At 37.8% G+C, this 21,694-nt stretch overlaps 1 protein-coding gene and 1 pseudogene across 6 annotated transcripts in view; one reads left to right on the top strand and one right to left on the bottom strand.

Annotated features, from left to right (window-relative positions):
• Positions 1-21,694, bottom strand: part of GREB1L (GREB1 like retinoic acid receptor coactivator) — a 278,957-nt gene that overhangs the window by 232,437 nt on the left and 24,826 nt on the right. The window lies entirely within an intron of this gene.
• On the top strand, positions 11,639-11,983 carry LOC109248659 (60S ribosomal protein L36-like; annotated as a pseudogene).

The following is a 21,694-nucleotide window of genomic DNA, read 5'->3' as shown; positions in this document are numbered from 1 at the left end:
TCCACAGACAGACACACATCCATTTTCCCAAATGACAGAAAAACCATAGCATAGCTCTTTCTTTTCTGGATAGTCTTGCTCACCTGTGGGGGGGGGGGAGGGGATTCTTTTGGGCTGTTTTCAACTAACATGACCCAAAATGTCTATGGAAAAAAAAAAAGGAACAATATTAAACTGGCTTTGAATAAGTTAAAGTAATTTTAACTGTCAAAGCCTATTACAGACTCTTCTTCCATTTCACTAGACTAACAATGTACCCAAAAAAACCACAGTAACTTTTTTTTTAATGTTTATTTTTGAGAAAAGAAAAAGCATGAGCAGAGTAGGGGCAGAGAGAGAAGGAGACACAGAATCCGAAGCAGGCTCCTGGCTCCAGGCTCCAGGCTCTGAGCTGTCAGCAATGAGCCTGATGCAGGGCTCGAACCCACAAAGTGTGAGATCATGACATGGGCCGAAGCCAGATGCTTAACCAACTGAGCCACCCAGGTGCCCCAAAAGACAGTAACTTTTAAATCTCATGCTTGGCGTAGAAATATATTCAAGGGTAGGATTTCTCTTGTTAAAGGTAAGAATGGGTGGCCCAGTCGGTTAAGCGCCTGTCTTCAGCTCAGGTCATGATCTCATGGTTCATGAGTTTGAGCCCCGATTCGGGCTCTGCACTGGTAGTATGAAACCTGCTTGGGATTCTCTCTCTCTCCCTCTCTCTCTCTGCCCCATCCCACTTGCACGCGCGCGCACACACACACACACACACTCTCACTCTCTCTCTCTCTCTCTCTCTCTCAAAATAAATAAATAAACTTAAAAAAAAAAGATAAGAATGACTCAAAAGGTACTTGGCTGTTACAGAGAACAAAAAATACTGGGCCTACATTTTAAATCAAAATTCATTTTTAGTAACATGTAGGAAAGGTAATTTCAACAAAGAACATAGGATATGTATGTAGGATATGAATGTAGGATAACAGACAATTGCAAATATTTGGCTCATTTATTAGGAACGTGTTTTTCAACTGGCAATGAATATTGTATTTTATTTTTTTAAGTTTATTTATTTAGTTTGAGAGAGAGAGCGTGGAGGAGAGGCAGAGAGAGAGGGAGTGAGAGAATACCAAACAGGCTCTGCACTGTTAGTGCAGAGCCAAATGCAGGGCTCGAACTGATGAACTGCGAGATCATGACCTGAGCTGAAATTAAGAGTCAGACATTTAACTGACTCAGCCACCCAAGCACCCAAAACATTGTATTCTGTTTTAATGAAAGACTTCCCCTCTTCTCCAAGGAGTTACTATTTAACATTTATAGAGTGCCAATAGTGCATGGAGTATGCAGTTCTTTAGAACAATGTGTGCAAGTTCTTACTCTACAATCTGGTGTGGGAAAAAAATAGTACATAATTACTATTCTATTTATTAAACAGAAAACTCACACTGAATAGTTTCATAAAATTAATCTTTTAGAGGGTCGGTTTATTTAATTTAATTTTTTTATGTTTAAGTAACCTCTACACCCAATGGGGGACTCAAATTTACAACCCCAAGATTAAGAATCTCACACTCCACTGACTAAGCCAGCCAGGTGCCCAAAGGGTCAGCTTATTTTAAAAACCATGGCACCACCAGGACTTAAAGCAGCCTACATGAAATACTTTACCATGTGCAATGAAGACAGTGGAAAACCACATGATTAGAGTCAGATTTATAAAATGCCACCTAAAAATTAGAATTGAGCAGCTCTGCCCCAGTGTTAGCATCCACCCTAAGTTTAATCCACTTCACAGGGTTATGTTGCTCCAATGATGGAGCAACCAGGTTGATCAGAATTAAGGCCAAATCTCCAAAAAAGTTCAGGCAAAGCAGTTGAAAGGCTGATAACAGTGGTTAACAGGCTATTTGGTATCAAAGGACAGTGATAACTCTCAACTCAACAGCCCAAAATGTTAAGCAAGATTTGCAAAAGCACTGTATTTAGACAATTATTTAAGAACCTAACAAATCTAGGCTCTGGGTTACACATCACAACCATCTGAAAATCCTGGGACAAGTCATTCAACTTCTTGGAGTTTCCTCATCTGAAAAATGAGGTTAATAGTACTACCACAAAGGATTGTTGTCAAGATTAAATGAGCTAGAATATATATGTAAAGTGTTTAGTGTGTACAATATTTAGGACATAAAAGAGGCTCAGCAAATACTTCTGCTACTGCTCCATTTTTACTTCCACAGCCTCAGATCTGACCAGGGATTTACTGTTCACTTTTGCCTGAACTCTTAGGACTTATTTTTTTGGAAGTCTTACTGTTTCATCTTACCCCTACCAACTATCTTAAACCAAAAATCATTAACTATACCATTTCAATTATATTACACCCTCTCCTTTCTGCTTCAAGTCTTTTCACCCTACAGAATGAGGGAAAAGCTCAATTTTTGACCTGGTGTCACCTCAAGACATAGCATTTTTTCCTATTATCCCTGAACATTCATTTTTTATGTATGTATATATGTATTTTTTTAATTTTGTTTATATATATATATATATATATATATATATATATATATATTAAATGTTTATTCATTTTTTTGAGGGGGGGAGAAGAGAGAGAATGAGAGAGAGAGAGAGAAGAACAGAGAGAGGAGGGGACAGAGGATCCAAAGTGGGGCTCGAACTCATGAACCATGAGATGATGATCTGAGCCAAAGTCGGATGCTTAACTAACTGAGCCACCCAGGAGCCCCTGTATGTATGTACGTTTAGATTTTATTTTTAAGTAATCTCTACACCCAACATAGGGCTTGAACTCACAACCCTGAGATGAAGAGTTGCATGATCCACTGACTGATCCATCTAAGCACCGCCGCCCCACCCTGCTGAGCACTCATTTGGATCAAACAGACCTCCGAATTGTGTTAATGGACAGGCAATCTAAACCCTTATGTGGGCATATCAGGACAGTCCATCCTCTAAACCAGTGTTACTCAAAGTGTGATCCATGGACTGGAGGTGTTCCCTGATCAGGTAAGTACAGAACAGCAATTTGACAGAATAATTTTATGTTTGTTGAATATAATATTTAAAAATTGGGGGTTGTGCTTTGCATGTCTTTTTAAATTTCATTTTTTAGTTTTTATGATTATTGTATTTTACAAAATTATTAATTACCTAAATTGCAAAGAAAATAAACTAGTGCTTCACCACAGACAGTTTAAGAAGCACTGCTCTATTAAATGCTATCTTCCTAGGCAACTAGGTCACAGCTAGTCTCCTACTCAATGTGGTGAATTCCAGCTAATCTGAACACTGAAGGCTACACTCAGCCATATAGAACCTACTCTATCTCAGGACAAATATAGTGATCTATTTACATACATGTGCTAGTTGTAATTTCGCCCGCTTGGATTTTGCTAAATGACCACTTTACTATGGCATGGAATTTAGTATAACGTTAGTCCATTTACGGCCCCTTTCAAACATTCCCTAAGTTTTCAGTCACTCTTCTAATGAGATGCTGTAGCTAGAAATTAACTTCAGGCAAGTGTGCTAAAAGTATCAAAAGAAAAATACTTAAATAAGTGCTCCTACTGCATGAACCCTGAGGACATTTTGAGAAGTTCTAGGTCATTTGTTCTTTTATTAGTAGCGCAGATTCATCAACATTATCTCTTTATCTGTAAAGGAATGTTACCTGTGTGTTTTACATGAATTATAAACCCCAGCACCCAGGTACAGAGCCAGTGTCCAGGTCAGGTGCTCAGGTACAGTAAGCTTCTGTTCAAGATTCTTGATGAGCTACCCCAGTCAAGTATAAAAAATGGCTGCCTGTTAAGTAGCTAGCCAAGTTCCTCCCATCTTAACCCAGAAATGTAATTTAACAAACATATTTAAACACTCACTGTATTCAACGAATTACATTAGGAGGTTAAATTATAGCAAGATTAATAACACACACTTAAGCCTGGACTCTAGGAGCATACAACCTAGCAGGGGAATAATGTAAGTACACAAATAACTATTACACAAAGTGACATCTAGTAGGTACTGTGAGAGATTTATAAACATCTGTTTATACAGAAGTTCAAAGAACACAATCCCATATCTAGCTGGGAGGATCTGGATAGGTTTTATGGAATAGAGTGCATTGAGAGAAGCTTAAGAGGATGATAAGACAATAAGTAGTAGGATTAAGAAGAGAATGAAAAAATGAGCATGAATTTAGTTACACACACAAACACAACTCATTAGTTTATTGCCTATGAATATCCTTCTCAAAGTCTGTAACAGTAGTGCTAAAAACTATTACATGATTCATAAAAGTTGTAAACTGCTAAGGAAATCCATTCACTCACCACTGGATTATATTGTATTTTGTGATTGTTAACTCAAAAAATGAATGTAAGAAATCAGTTTCCAATGCCCGGAAAAGGATAGTCCACTAAAAGAAAATTCCAGTTTACATTTTATAATATTAGCAAGGTTATTTAGTTATAAAATATTAACATCATCTTCAGGTTGATCAGAGGTAGAGAAGCCCAGATCTATATTCCAGAGTGAGAAATGACAACACAGAAGAGAATATGTCAGTATCACCTAGGATTATCATATTCTTGTGGAGGTGTCCAGACTGCACCACAGACTTACCTGGGTATTAAAGGGTGGGAACTCTCCCTCCAAGCTAGAGAACATGTGGACATTCAGGTTACAACAAAATTAAATAACAGACATAATTTCTTCTACCTGATGCTTCACCTCAGCAGACCTCCCAGGTTCCCCTGTATCTGTCAGCTCCCAACTGGTTTTAAGTCATGAGCATCCTGGTCTACTAAGAATGAATATCTACTAAATTAAAAAAAAAAAATCTGTCAGCTATTTCTTTACTTGGAGCCTAGAAATTATACTTTTTCCATTAAAGTTTTCTTAATAGAAATTTTCCTTTTTCCTACATATTGCAAAATTCCTCTTATCTTTTTCTTTTTTAAAAATTTGATAGAGAGAGAAAGGGACAGAGAGAGAGACAGACAGACAGACAGACAGACAAAGAGAGAGAATCTTAAGCAGGCTCCATGCTCAGTGCAGAGCCTGATGTGGGGCTCAATCTCACGAACTGAGATCATGACCTGAGCCAAAATCAAGAGTCAGATGCTCAACCAACTGAGCCACCCAGGTGCCCCAGTCTCTTATTTTCTGTTTTAATCTATCAAACACCTGTTAATATAATTGGAAGCACACTGGCTTTTGAGAATCAGACAGATGTGGATTTTTCTGAAGTTCAGATCATACCTGAGAGAATAGTGGGAGACGAGGTCAATGCATGAAGGATGTCAAGAATCAATCTCGATCCAAAGATGCCTAAGAGTATAATTGTTATTATTGTGGGTAACACTTATTGAGTGCTTGCTAGGTGCTTCAGATGGATTTTCCTATTTAATGTTCACAACATCCTTATGACATAAGTACACTTACTGACCTCATCTCACATCAGAATAAATGAAGGCAGAAAAAAACACACTTAATTATGAATATTTATGAACAGATTCTTCCTTTTCTCTCAGGACTAAGAGCAATAATTACTCTGTCTTGTGGGAGAAGAACAAGGAAGGTACAGTCAGGAGGTACCATTTGGATGCTCAAAGCAATCACACAAAATAGGCTTTGAGATCCCCAAATCCAATGCAGTCCCTATCAAAACCCCAGAAAGTAACATACAGATCCTAAAATTAATATAGACATTCAAAGGACCAAAAAATAGCCAAAACAATCTTCAAAAAGAACAAAACTGGAGGACTTGCACTTCTAGTTTCAAAGCTTACTCCAAAGCTACAGTAATCATGACTGTGTGCTACTGGCATAAAAGTAGACATATAGATCAATGGAATACAATTGAGGGTTCAGAAAAAAACATTATCTTGGGGCGCCTGGTGGCTAGGTCAGTTAAGCATCTGACTTCAGCTCAGGTCATAGTCTCACAGTCTGTGAGTTCGAGCCCCGTGTCGGGCTCTGTGCTGACAGCTCAGAGCCTGGAGCCTACTTCAGGTCCTGGGTCTCCCTCTCTCTCTGCCCCTCCCCTGCTCACACTCTGTCTCTCTGTCTCTCTCTGTCTCTCTCAAAAATAAATAAAAACATTAAAAAATTTTTTAAATAAAAACATTATCTTTATGGTCAATTGATTTTTTTTAATGTTTATTTATTCTTGAGAGAGAGAGAGAGAGACAGAGTGCAAGCAGAGGAGGAGCCAAGAGAGAGGGAGACACAGAATATGACACAGGCACCAGGCTTTGAACTGTCAGCACAGAGCCAGACGTGGGGCTCAAACCCATAAACTGTGAGATCATTATCTCAGCTGAAGTCCCAAAGTCAGATGCTTAACCAACTGAGCCACCCAGGCATCCAATGGTCAGTTGATATTTGATGATATCTAGATAATTGAGAAGGAATTACAACAAATGGTGCCCAAACAACTACATGTCCACATACAAAGAATGAAGTTGGACCCCTACACTGTTCTATACATAAAAATTAACTCAAAATGGATCATATACCTAAATGTAAAAGCTGAAACTACAAAACTCTTAGAAGAAAACATAGGTGTAAATCTCTGTGAACCTCGACTAGGCAATGCTTTCTTAGTCATGAAACCAAAAGCACAAATAACAAAATAATGAGCAGATAAACTTGAAATCATAAAAATTAAAAGCCTTTATGCTTCAAAAGATACCATCAAGGGAATGAAAAGACAGCTCACATAATGGGAGAAAACATTTGTAAATCATGTACATGATGAAGGCCTTGTATTCAGCATATATAAAGAATTCTCACAATTCAACATTAAAAAGACAACCCAATCAAAGATTTGAACAGATATTTTTCCAAAAAAGACATACAAGATGCTCAACATCATTAGCCATTAGGGTAATGTAAATCAAAACCACAATGAGATACCTCATATCCATTTGTATAGCTAAAATTAAAAAGAGAGACAATAACAAAAGTTAGAAAATCGCAACCCTCATAGATTGTTGGTGGAAACATAAAACGATACAGCTACTTTGGAAAATAGTTTGACAATTCCTTAAAATGTTAAACATAGAGTTACCATATGACCTAGAAAATCCAGTCCTAGGTATACACCCCCCAAAAATGAAAACATACATCAAACAAAATTTTGTATAATTTTGTATAAAATTTTGTATGTAGCAGCGTTAAACATTATTTATAATAGCTAAAAAGAGGAAACAACCCAAAATTCCCATCAACTGATGAATGGATAAAGAAAATGTGGTATAACCATACAAAATAATAGCATTTGGCAATAAAAAAAATGAAGTATCAATGCATGCTACAATGTGGATGAACCTTGAAAACACTGTTCAGTGAAAGAAGACAGTCACAAAAGGTCACATATTATATGATTCCATTTATCTGAAATGTCTAGATTAGGCAAATCTATAGTAATAGAATATAGATTAGTGATTACCTACGGGCTAGGAGATTTGGTGGGTGGAATGCAGCTAACTGATAAGGAGTATGGGTTTATTTTTTCAGGTGATGAAAGTGTTCTAAAATTGATTGTGGTAAGTGATAGTTGCACACAACTCTGTGGAAATACTCAAAAGCATTTTGAATGAGTGGATTTTATGGCATGTGAATTAAGTCTCAATAAAGCTGTTTAAAAAAAAAACAAACCTGGTCCTTGAATCAATTTTGGGGTAAAATGGGGATGAGAGGGTAAGGGCCTGATAGGTACCACACACACAAAGGGGTAGGAAATGGAATGCCCCTTGCCCTTGATGTTGGGTTTTCCTGGCTACCCAGGGACTAAAGAGAGGAGAGAAGGGGGAGTATGTGCCAAGGAGGGGGCTAGCTTTAATGTTTGAATAGTCTTTTAAAATTATCTTTGAAAGTGTTGGTGACAAGGTCCCAGTTGTCATGACCTGGTTATAGCACAGAGGGAAATGTAGGGAAGGTTATAAAAAGCATGCATTGTTCCTTAGGAACTAACTTGACCTTGGGCTTCCTGAAATTCTACATCTAACTCATCCATTGAGCACAGTATCTTAAAGCCAGTTAATTTAGTCTGTTGTGGCTGATCATTTCAGAAGAACAAAATCCGTAGACTGCCTGTCCCCAGTGACCTGAGTATGTGTAAGGTGTGTTTCCTGGATTCTAAGAACTCCTGGAGACTTCCCTAGAATGTCTAGTCACTTTCCTACTTGGTCATGTGGTAAGCCATTAATGCTAACTTAAAAATTTTTAACTAACATTTTGAGTTAAAAGAAGGCTTCTCAGCATGTATCCAGAAAAGCACAGCTGCAAATCAGTAATGAGACATCCCAATACAGACAATTATTTAAGGTGAATAGGCTTTAAGAAATCTGAGGCCACCCAACCTAAAGTTAGATTCTGTAGTTTGTATTATAAAATCCTCCATTTGTAAAGTTTAAATAGGATGAAAACACTATGAGGTTGCTGCTACCTTTCCACAAGAGACAACAGTATTGGGTTTCTTCACAGAATTCCTGCCTGTCTTCACTTCAAGTAAGTATATCTGATTTTTTTTTTTTTTTTTAAGTATGTTCAGGGCACCTGGGTTGCTCAGTCGGTTAAGACTCTGACTTCAACTCAGGTCATGATCTCATGGTTTAGTCTGTGGGTTCTAGCCCCGCGTTGGGCTCTGTGCTGACAGCTCAGAGCCTGGAGCCTGCTTTGGATTCTGTGTCTCCCTCCCTCTCTGCCACTCCCCAACCCCCCAACTCACACTCTGTGTCTCTCTATCTCTCTCTGTCTTAAAAATAAATAAAACCTTAAAAAAAAGTATGTTCAGCAAAATATCAGAGGCCATAATATAGAACTTAAAAGGTAATAGTAACAAATGATAGGTTCTCCATATAAGGAATCTTCCAAAACACATCTAAAAGGAATTATATAAAAGCCAATTTTTTAAAAAATTCTGAAGTTATTTGTGTTTATTTTAGTTCAAAAGCAGTAGAGGCTTTCTAGGACTTTATCCTAAGTAAAGAATTAAAAAAAGGAAAAAGGAAAGGAAAAGCTATATGCATAAAGTTATTATTATTATATCATTATTTTTAACAACAGAAATCCTGAAATAGCTCAAGACCCCCAAAACAGGGATATGGTAATTAGTGCATGACATATGTACCCTATGAAGGATTATGTAACCATCAACAATAATTATGTAACATATGGGGAAATGGCTAGAATAGTGTTTTATAACCACAGTGCTAAACTATGTAATAATGACAACTATGCATCAATATATAAATATATGAATAAGAATGTAAAAAGGCAAACAAAAAATGTACTATGAAAATGGGATCTTCTATGATATTTGCAAGGTGAAGGGAAAAGATCTGGGAGAAACACATTTTGTTAATTATACAATTACAATTTTGTTTTATAGGTATAAATTTGTTGACATGAAAGGCGTCCATGATAAATTTTTAAGTGAACAAAGATGTATGATATGGTCTGAGTAAATCATATTTTTGGTTTTTGCTGGTTAGTGTGGAATTTTTAAAACAAATCTATTGCTATAATTTATATGCCATAAAATATACCCATCAATAGCTCTTAGTAAATTTGTAGAGTTAAGCAACCATCACCACAATCCAGGTAGGTTTAGGACATCTCCATTACCCTCCAAAGTTCCCTTATGTCTGTTTGCAGTCAATTCCTACTCACATCCTTTCTCCCTTCCCCACTGAACTGCTATCTCTGTAGACACAATTGTATTTTTTTATACAAGTGAAAAAATAATAAAAATAAATCAAATGTTTATGTATTCACCCAGAAAAGTCATAATGGACAAGTACCAAAATTTTATATGGTGGTCCATTTATAGATAATATTAACTAAAAATTTTTGAAATATTTTTTCTGAAAATTTTAACCAATTAACATCTATTGACTATAGAGAAGGGTTTGGGTTTTGATTTCTGGTTGTTTTTTTTTTTTTAATATTTTTATTTATTTTTGAGAGAGAGATAAAGAGAGAGAGAGAGAGAGAAAACAAGCAGGGGAGGGGCAGAGAGAGAGGGAGACACAGAATTCGAAGCAGGATCCAGACTCTGAGCTGTCAGCACAGAACCTGATGCAGGGCTCAAACAAATATGAGATCATGACCTGAGCTGAAGTCAGAGGCTTAACCGACTGAGCCACCCAGGCACCCCTGATTTCTGTTTTAAAAGGATATATGAGAATTTCACAGAACTATGGCAGATTGTGCAAAAGCATTTACTTTCACTTCCTACCAAAACCTGACTAAAAGTATTGCACAGGATTTTTTAAAGGCATGAATTTGTAAGGACAAAGAAGAACAGAAGCAAGGGATCACCAACAAAATTTTCAAACTGGAAAGCAGATGGAAAAGCAGATGACCTCACAGCATTGAGAAAGTTGAATCCCAAGTCAAGCTTAGAAACAACCAGTTTACATGGCAAACCACATATCTCCCCCAAAGGCACTGCCATATTAGGTTTCAGGTATGAGGATAAAGGTGACAGTAGAAACTGGAGGATTAACTGGAATTCTCTTTTAAGAATCAGATAAATCCTTAGATCCTTTCCCCAAGTCCAAGGAGGCAACTATATCTCCCTGATTCTTCAGAAAACTAGACATGCACAATTCAAAGTGGGGGTACCATTCTACAAACAGGGAAATTAGGTGAACATTTTGTTAGCTGAAAGCAGAGTCCACCTACTTCCAAACCTCTTCTCCAACTCAGTTTCTAGAAAGATGGTAACCAGTCCTATACCATCAAGGGAGGTAGTCAGAAGATTTCACTCTGGGGAATCTAACCAGTCCAAGATGCAATATTTCACAGTGAGCTTTTCTTAGTGAAATGGCCCATAGGTAGCAAGTCTCACCATGGGATCACAGCTTCTTATCATCTTTATGGGGCACTGCTCTTAAATAAGAACAGGCAGCCAGAATCACCAAACAACCGCAGAACATCTCAAACACAGACTATAGTGATCAAAATAGACAAACAAAAAGCAACTTGGAGAAATAGAGACTCTGAAGGGAGAAAAAAGTGTGTTTAAACATTCATTTCATAAATATATTCAGAGATAGAATACATGCATAAAACAATAACAAGTGGCTATAAAAACATCCTTTACTCAAATTAGTTCAAAATTTATATCCACACAAAAAACCTGCACACAAATGTTTATAGCAGCTTTATTCATAATTGCCAAAACTAGAAGCAACGAAGATGTTCTTCAAAAGTTGAATGGATAAGCTGTGCTACATCCATACAATGGAATATTTATTCAATGATAAAAAGAAAAAGCTATCAATACATGGAGGAAACATAACTGCATATTGCTAAATGAAAGAAGCCAGTTTGAAAAGACTTCCTAACATACGATTCCAACTATATAACATTCGGGAAAAGGCAAAATTATACAGACAGTAAAAAGATCAGTGGTTTCCAGTGGCTGTGGGATGGAAGGATGAATAAGTGGAGCATAGGAGATTTTTAGGGCAGGCAGACTATTTTGTATAATATGGTAATGGTAGATACATGACATTAAACATTGGTTAAAATGCATAGAACTCTGCGTTCTGCTGTGGGGAGCCATTGAGGATGAGCAGTCAGGGCTCTGCACTACCCTTGTTGCCCTATGGCCGTGGGCCTCAACAAGGGCCACAAGGTGACTAAGAACACTAGCAAGCCGAGGCCCAAACACTGCCCGGGGCGCCTCACCATGCACACCAAGTTCATGCGGGACATAATCCAAGAGGTGTGCAGCTTTGCCCCATATGAGCGAGCAGCAAACCATGGAGCTGCTCAAGGTCTCTAAGTACAAGCACATTCTCAAGTTCATCAAGGAAAGGATGGGGACACACGTCCATGCCAAGAGGAAGAGAGAGGAGCTGAGCAATGTCCTGGCAGCAATGAGGAAAGCAGCAGCCAAGAAGGATCGAACCCCTCCCCTCTGTATGTAATAAGGCCTTTTTGGAACTTGGGGGGGGGGGGGGATCCACAGAACTGTAAGACACCATGAATCATACTGTAAACTATGAACTTCAGTTAATGATAAGGTATCAATATTTATTCATCAATTGTAACAAATGTACTCCACTAATGCAAGATGTTAATAATAGGGGAAACTACAGGGAAGGGTACAGAGTGATATCTTTGAACCCTCTGTACTTTCTGCTCCATTTTCTGTAAACCTAAAGCTGCTCTAAAAAAATAGTCTGTTGTGTAAAACAAAATAGCCAATAAAGTACTCTTTTAAAATACTGCTAAATTAGCAATGAAGTTGGTATTCTTACATTACAGGGGGAACTATAAATTCAAAGATCTCCTTTGGGAGATCATTATGCTACTATGTCTTTAAAAGTAACTTTCGACTGAGCAATTTTACTTTTAGAAATCTACCATAAGAAAAAAGTACAAAGTATGGTGGGGAGGGTCTGTAAGCACCAAGTAAAACATTGCATCTCATCTAAATTATCCATTGGGTAAATGGTTAAGTAAATTATAGTATAGCATTAGGTGGCATCAGTCTGCTTTAAACAATTATAATCATAATTATTTAGTAGCACCACAGAAATACATTCATGAGAGAAACACTAATTTTATTTACTTCTTTTTTTTTTCTTTTTTGAGAGAGAGAGAGAGAGAGAGCAGGAGCAGGGGAGGTACAGAGAGAGAGGGAGACACAGAATCTGAAGCAGGCTCCAGGCTCTGAGCTGTCAGCACAGAGCCCAATGCAAGGCTCGAACCCACTAACCACAAGATCATGACCTGAGCCAAAGTCACACGCTTAACCAACTGAGCCACCCAGGCACCTCTAATTTCATTTTTTAAAATGTTTATTCTTTTATTTTGACAGAGAGAGATAGAGAGTAAGCAGGGGGAGGGGCAGAGAGAGAGAGAGAGAGAGAGAGAGAGAGAGGGAGGGAGGGAGACAGAGAATCCCAAGCAGGTCCTACACTGCCATTGTGGGGTCCGATGCAGGGCTCAAACTCATGAACCACAAGACTATGACCTAAGAGAAAACCAAGAATCGGACAGTTAACCTACTGAACCACCCAGGCACCCCAACATACTAATTTTAAAAGCAGAACACAGGGGTGCCTGGATGGCTCAGTCAGAGGAGCATATGACTCTTGATCTCAGGGTTGTGAGTTTGAGCCCCAGGTTGGGTACAGAGATTACATAAAGGGAGGGTGGGAGGGAGGGAAGAAGGAAGGAAGGAAGGAAGGAGAAGGAAGGAAGGAAGGAAGGAAGAAGGATGGATAAATGCAGAATACAAAATTACATAATAATTACAATTATGAAAAAACATTTCTGCAGTGTGAAGTCAGTAGGATTATAGATTCCCTTTTTCTATACTTCCCAAATTTTCCAAAATGTTATATTGTATTTAAATAAGGAAAGGGTTTGAAGTGATGAGGCAAACTGTGTTGTTAGTATTATTTTAATTAAATATTGGATTTGGTAATATCTTAATGATACTTTTTTACCCAACGGAAGATGTAAACCTTGAATGATTTTTACAATAAAATATTTGTCAGAAAAATCTAGAAAAACATGGAGTTAGTTGTAGATAAGATTACTTTATAGGATATGTGTTCAGTTGTATAGGAAGTGACTGTTAGGCTATTTTAATGTTCATTAATTTTAAATTTCCAAAAGTCTTGACTTGACTTTTAAAAAAATAAAACATTGTTATTGGCATTAAGATAATCTGAATTTTAAACTATATAATTGAGGGGCACCTGGGTGGCTCAGTCAGTTAAGCATCCGACTTCGGCTCAGGTCATGATCTCACAGTTCATGGGTTCAAGCCCCTCATCAGGCTCTGTGCTGACAACTCAGAGCCTGGATCCTGCTTCAGATTCTGTGTCTCCCTCTCTCTCTGCCCCTCCTCTACTCACACTCTGTCTCTCTCAAAAATAAATAAACATTAAAAAAAACTAAACTATATAATTGATCAGTTTCTGGTCTGAGTGTGGTATACATTACCTTTTCCTTATGACATCTGATTGCCACTTTATTAATTCAAATCTGTACTTTGAAGACCATAATTTCTCGACTTTATAATACAGTGTGACAGGTGTTTTCTCTCTTGCATATTTTTGTAGCTGGTGTTGTGAATTGCTTGAGGATTAGTATTCTGACTTAAACACTTTAAGAACACTTGATACCAGAACATTTTACACCTGGAACGTTTTGTACTAAGTGTTCTCAATGCCGCCAAGTACCAAGAATTCAGGTACTAGATGAAACTGTGCTCTGTGCTAAATGTAAAATTTCTGATGTTTATACTAAACTTCATATTTTGAGGAAAATGCTCTTGTAGTCTTAGTATCCTACAATCTACAAGCTTAAATGGTTTAAATACTGAATAAAAAGTCATCTGTCACAGCTACTTTGTCAGTTTCAACAGGACTCATGAATTTTTGTTGTGCTTTATCAACAGGCTCTAGAGTAAGGAGAATGTTTTTTGGTACTTCACCATCCAGCCAATTTCTTAGACTCAGTTCATTTCAGAAGATAATCTACTGATGGACTATTTATTATTTCTGCTAGGGACACCTGAATCCAAAATAAGTTTCATCCTTTCTTGTTTTCACTTATCTTTATTACTTCCATTCTTTCATACACTTACTCAACAAACTCAGTGTACTGAACACTGAAGATACAGAGATGAAACATGTGGTCCCTGCTCTTAAGAAGCTCCAAATTAAATTGGGCAGACAGGGAAGTCACAGTGTATTATGGTACAGTGGTTCAGGTAGTATGACAGGGTACAGTATGGCATGACATGGCAGGGGGTTATGGGGAGCTGAATATTGCTACGTTCTAGTTTGAGATGACATTAGAACATTTAGATAGGTGGAAACCCTAGTAGGCACTTGATGGAGAAGTCTGCAAATAGAGCTAGGCTAGGGATAGATATTTGTGAGCCATTAGCATACAGATAATGAGACTGCCTAGGAAGAATATGTAATGGAAGACTGAGGATAGTCTTCTATTGAGGAGGTGGGAAAATGACTGGCAGTATGCAAAGCACTTGAGGAAAAAGAAAGAGAAAAACCAGAAGGTAAAATCAACAAAGAAAGTAAAGCAGGTTTTAAGAATGAATTATAACAGTCAACTGTATTGTAAGTTCAAATAAGTGCAACAGGATAGGAATGGAAAGAAAACACTGAGTGTAGCAACTTGGCCAGGGCACCTTCACAAGCCTCACAGGAGACTCAATCATATGACACTGTGAGGAAAGAGTGACAAGGAAAGAATGTGTTCAAAAAACTGGGCTGCGAAGGGAAAGAGAGATGTTCAGGGACAGCTGGTGAGGAGTATAAGGCCTAAAAATATACCAAAGAGCTTTCTTTCTTCCTTTTCTTTCCTTTTTTCCTCCTTCCTTCCATCTCCTCTCTTTGTCTTTATCTCGTTTGTCTTTTTCTTTCTTTCTTTCTCTTTCTTTCCTTCTTTACTTCTTTTCATCTCTTATTTTTCTCTTCCTGCCTCCTTCCTTTTCTTCTTTCATTTTTGTGGAAAGAATAGAAATTAATTTTAAGCTATAAGAAAGAAAAACAGTTTAGAGGCAAAATGTTGAAGATAAAGCAGTATCACAGATGCCTTCCTCACCCTGAGGAATCAGAAGAGGTTGGGACCCAGTATTTACTGCAGGAAGGCCTCCTTTTCTTCTGTTAAGTAGAAGGCAAGTTTGTTTTCAGAGAGCTAGAAAGGCAACAGGGGTGCTGAAGTAAGAGAAGAAAGTTTAGGCAGGCCAGCTGTTAGATATAATTGGGGAGGAGCTGATTTAGGATCATGTAGGATTTTGTCCATGTAGGATCATGTCCTCACGAGGACACAGTTCCTCATAGAGATGAGAGACCATAAATGTACTGTTATCAATTGCCCTAGTTGTCTGAATTTCTCCAGCAAAAGTCAACAACAGGGATGAGAAAAGTGGATGGTTGGAGAGTCAAGTATTGATGAAAGCCAGAGAATGTGTCTTGAAAACACTGAAGACTCTAGGGTTTGTTTACCATGAAAGAGGTGGTACCGTAGAGAAAGAAGAGAAAGATAGGAACACTGACCCAAAGGGAATAGGTACATAAGAAAAAAAACAAAAAACAAAAAACAAAAAACAGATGCCTACAGGAACTCATGTGTAATAATTCAACCCAAGATGAGTTCAAAATGAAACAGAATGGAGTTAAGGGAGAGACCTCAAAAGACCAACTACTCCATTTTTTGACCTCCAATCAGGACATTCCAAACCTTCCAAGGAGAAGAGATTCTATATTATCTTTCAAGACCACTGAAAGTGGATGTTCCTCTACATCAAAAGTCAGAGAACTTTTTCTGTAAAGGACCAGATAGCAAACACTGCAGGTTTTGATGTCACAATTATTCAATTCTGGATTGTAGCTCAAAAGCGGCCACAGACAATATGTAAACAAACGAGCATTAAACAAATGAGCATGGCCATACTCCAATAAAACTTTATTTTCCAAAAAGCTGGTGGGCTTTAGTCCAGGACCAGTCTTGTTGACCTCTAGACCATTTTCTTTTGGGGAATTTGTTCTTTTTTATTGATCATAAGAATGCTTTATATACGAAGACTATTAACAGTCTATAATATACACTGCCAGTATTTTTTCTTCTTATTTATATTTTTTGTTTTGGAAACTTGGGGGAAATGTAAAAGTTTAAATACATATATTCAGGAGCGCCTGGGTGGCTCAATCAGTTAAGTGTCCGACTTCGGCTCAGGTCATGATCTGCTGGTTCCTAAGTTTGAGCCCCACATCGGGCTCTGTGCTGACAGCTCAGAGCCTGGAGCCTGGTTCCAACTCTGTGTCTCCCTCTCTCTCTGCCCCTCTCCTGCTCACACTCTGTCTCTTTCTCCCAAAAATAAATAAACATTAAAAACAAAACTAAATAAATATATTCAGGTAGTCAAACCTATCAATTTTTTCCTTGCTTTTGGCTTTATAATCATGTTTAGAATGAACTTCTAAATATTTGATTAATATCAAATATTTACCTTTGTTTTTTTCCTAGAACTTTTTGAGAGAATGTGTGTGTGATAAGAACACAGACACTGGAGCTAAAATGCCAAGGTTTATAGTGCCTATAGCACTACTCATTATCTCTCTAAGTGTCTATTGCCTTAAAATTGGGGGGAAAATAGCTCCTAATTTATAGGGCTGCTGTAAGGATGGAATGAGCAAAATGTGTACAACATAATAAAAAGTGCTTAAATCAGGGTTGGACATATAACACAAGCTAAACAAATGTTAGCTATTATTAGCTTAATATCTTTAAGTCATCTGGAAATTACTCTGATTTAAAAAGTGAGATGGAGCTAGAACTCCACCCCGCCCCGCCCCCCAATTATTGAAAATCCATCTCCTACCACCTTTCTGTCAATGTTGGTTTTCATCCTTCCTTCATGAGGCATAACCAACAGTTTTAATTTTTTTTCATTATTGTTCCAAGAGTGGTATTTTTTAATAGGCTTTATTTTTATCATTTTTTTGATGTTTATGTATTTTGAGAGAGAGAGAGTGAGGAGGAATGGGGGAGGGTCAGAGAGAGGAGAGAAAGAATCCCAATCAGGCTCCACACTGTCAGCGCAGAGCCACATGTGAGGCTCCATCTTACAAACCCGGCTCAGATCATGACCAGAATCAAAACCAAAAGTTGAACACTTAACGAACTGAGCCACTTAGGTTCCCCTGTTTGTTTTTTTTTTTTAATTTAAAAATAAAAATTGTATTTATATATTTGGTATTTATGTATTTTGTTCCAAAATGTTTCTCAGCTGAAACATTTATTACATGTTGCCATCTCAAACAGTACATTCTCTTTCTTTCCAAAGTCTTAACAGGGCCTTGAGATCCAGAAGCCTGGCCCTTGCCTACCTCTGTGCCTCTCCCCAGTCCCTTCCACAAGATGGCCCTGGCCTTCCTTCTCAACTCCTCCCACAGGTCAAGTACTCTCTCTCAGTGCCTTCACACACTGTGAAGTTCTCTTCCCCCAACTCTTCTCTACCTTTGTCTCACTCTTCCTTTTCATCTCAACACAGACAGTAACTCCTCAAAAACTTCCTTACATCTCCAGCATAAATTATGCACTCTGGATACTCTTTGACTTTCTAGCCCCCACCCTGGTCATTAAGTCATACAGTTATAGGGACGCTCAGTTGGTTAAGCGTCCAACTTGGGCTCAGGTCATGATCTTGCAGTCCGTGAGTTCAAGCCCCGCATCGGGCTCTGTGCTGACAGCTCAGAGCCTGGAGCCTGTTTCAGATTCTGTGTCTCTCTCTCTCTGACCCTCCCCCGTTCATGCTCTGTTTCTCTCTGTCTCAAAAATAAATAAACATTAAAAAAAAATTTTAATCATACAGTTATATAATTATAGACTAGTGTGTGTATTTGTACCTTCTTTTTGAGTAGGAACTCACTGAATATTGGTTAATGAATAAAAAATTAATAAGTATACAAATACTACAAGTGAAATAAAAATCTCACTAACCTATTCTCCACATATGTGAAATTTAGGGTCACTCGGATTGAACTATATGCTTAATCTATTTATGAAACAAATTTTTAAGTTTTAATTTTAATTCCAGTTAGTTAATATACAGTTATATTTGAAAAAATTTTAAGGTTTTTGCCTCATAATCATTTATATATAACTAGATACTATGACTATATATGTTACTTATTTGTGAGCAGCTAGTCAAATAATCATTTATGCTGCAGATAAAAACATATACTTAAGAGTACCTGAGTGGCTCAGTCAGTTAAGCGTCTGACTTCAGCTCAGGTCATAATCTCACAGTCCCTGAGTTTGAGCCCCATGTTGGGCTCTGTGCGGACAGCTCGGAGCCTGGAGTCTGCTTCAGATTCTCTGTCTCCCTCACTCTCTGCCCCTCCACCGCTCACTCATATCTCTCTCTCTCAAAAATAAACATTAAAAAATTTTAACATATTTTTATGAAAATTCTAAATTTTTATGAATTCAAAACCAGTTTTTTATCCTTTTAGTCTGAAGTTTTACTATTATTGATACACCTTCATGCATTTATCCATTTAATCAATCATTCAATCACAAGTTTGTTGATTATCCTGTAGGCATTAAGTCCTGGTGACTGAAAGATAAATTGTACATGGTCTATGCCCTCTGAAAGCTTATAGCCAAGTGAGATACATGCCAACCAGTTATTGCAGCCAAGGAGCAGCACACAGAAGTAAATACAGAGGCTCCTTGTCATCTGAAGAGGTCAGGGAAGGCTTTTTTGGAAATGATGCGTGTGAGACTTTATTATCCATAGTACGCTGTCTATAAAGTAAACATGATAAACTGTCTATAAAGAGGAATATTAGGTGAAATATCTTTAAGAAATAACAAAAGATAATAAGTCTCATTTATTTATAACTTCTTGTGAAACTCACTTTTCACATTTATAAAGAATCTCTTTATCCATTTGTCAACCGTTTCAAGACAACTAAATTTCACTCAACCATAGTGTGGCAGAGGCTGACAACATGCTCACCAAACCCACTTCCTCTCCCTGGAGACACAGCCAAACAGCATGTCCTAGTTCTCACAATGGAATGTGTCTGACATGATGGCCAAGACAGTTAAGTGTTGTGTGCCTTCCCTAAACTCTCATCCTTCTAGAGGGATCCTGGAGGCTGGAATTTGAAGATGCCAACAGAAGATGAATGGAGCCTAGATCCCTGAGCAACTGCAAGAAGAAGCACTTCACCATGTTGGACTGCAGTGCAAACAAGTAACTAATTAAGCCACTGATTTTTGGAAGATTTTGTTCAAGAGGTTAGCTTATCCTAATGAATCATTCTACTGTGAGGGTAAGGTAGGCTGAGGGTAGTATGTAGTCAACCAGAATTTTATTTATTTATTTTTAATGTTTATTTATCTTGAGAGAGTGAGCGTGTGAACAGGAGAAGGGCAGAGAGAGAGAATGGGAGAGAAGAATCCCAAGCAGTCTCCACGCTGTCAGCACAGGCCCAACACAGGGCTCAATCTCATGAACTGTGTGATCATGACCTGACCCAAAATCAAGAGTTGGACACTTAGCCAACTAAGCCACCCAGGCGCCCCTATAGTCAGTCAGAATTTTTAAGAACTTGAGGATGACAAATACCCTTAGTCCCTTTTCAAATACTCACACCCCCTTCTTCCTTACTGATAGGACCCAAATTTTGTTTGGGGTACCAGTGCATACAGCTCCAGGTAAAGGAGTTTGACTGATCTGATCTAAGCGTACCATGAAAACCCTATTCCTTACCTTTCTAGCCTTCTCTGCAGTGAAGGATGGCCAAGCAGCCCAGTTCAAGCTCAGGAGACCTACAGGGAGTGTCCTGCAAGGATTTCTAGAAAAGGTTTTCCTTTCCTAATAACAGGGGACCTGCATGGCTGGCATCATCCCTTCTTCCTCTTCTTTGACTCAAACTGGGGCTGCATTCTGAACTAATGTAACAAATTCGCCAATGCCATAAATTTGTGGGCTGATATAGAATATACATGAAAAGAACAGTACATGCCCTATCTAAAGGCATTCAAAGATAATTTTAATTTAAATATTGAAATGACAAAGGCCTCAATGGGTCCATGGATACTCAGTTCATGAAAGTTTAAATATAAAGGCCTACTAAAACTAACTCTTAATTTTTTGTCATTATCTATTGAACACAGAAAAACATGTTTATCTCTCATACCTTCTTTTTTTTCTTTTTTCTTTTTTCTCATACTTTCTTAATGTGCTTCTTTAAATCAGTACAATATATTGACTGAGAGCTTAGGCTTTGGGGTCAGACTTCCCAGATTCAGATCCCAGCTCTGGCATCTACAGTGTGAACTTAAATGATACTAAACTTCTGTCCATTTTTTTTTCATTATTAAGTTAGAATAATAATAGCATATGCTAAGGATGGCAATAAGAACTAAATTACACAATCAGTATAAGTACTTAGTAAAGTATTTGGCACATAATCCTTAATAAATATACACTTTATGGACTTCAAGCTGTATTACAAAGCCGTAATCATCAAGACAGCATGGTACTGGCACAAAAACAGACACTCATATCAATGGAACAGAATAGAGAACACAGAAATGGACTGACAAACGTTTGGCCAACTAATCTTTGACAAAGCAGGAAAGAATATCCAATGGAATAATGACAGTCTCTTCAGCAAATGGTGCTGGGAAAACTGGACAGCGATGTGCAAAAAAATGAACCTGGACCACTTTCTTACACCATACACAAAAATAAACTCAAAATGGATGAAGGACCTAAGTGTAAGACAGGAAGTCATCAAAATCATAGAGGAGAAAGCAGGCAAAAACCTCTTTGATCTTGGCCGCAGCAACTTCTTACTCAACACATCTCCAGACACAAGGGAAACAAAAGCAGAAATGAACTATTGGGACCTCATCAAAATAAAAAGCTTCTGCACAGCGAAGGAAACAATCAGCAAAACTAAAAGGCAACTGACGGAATGGGAGAAGATATTTACAAATGACATATCAGATAGAGAGTTAGGATCCAAAATCTATAAAGAACTTATCAAACTCAACACCCAAAAAACAATCCAGTGAAGAAATGGACAAAGGACATGAATAGACACTTCCCCAAAGAAGATATCCACATGGCCAACTGACACATGAAAAA

Source organism: Panthera pardus, unplaced genomic scaffold (genome assembly GCF_024362965.1).
Source record: "Panthera pardus isolate Hobbes unplaced genomic scaffold, ASM2436296v1 HiC_scaffold_15, whole genome shotgun sequence".
In the NCBI taxonomy this organism is placed as follows: domain Eukaryota; kingdom Metazoa; phylum Chordata; class Mammalia; order Carnivora; family Felidae; genus Panthera; species Panthera pardus.
The sequence above is the reverse complement of the archived record's forward strand: the minus strand, read 5'-3'. Positions and strand labels throughout refer to the sequence as shown.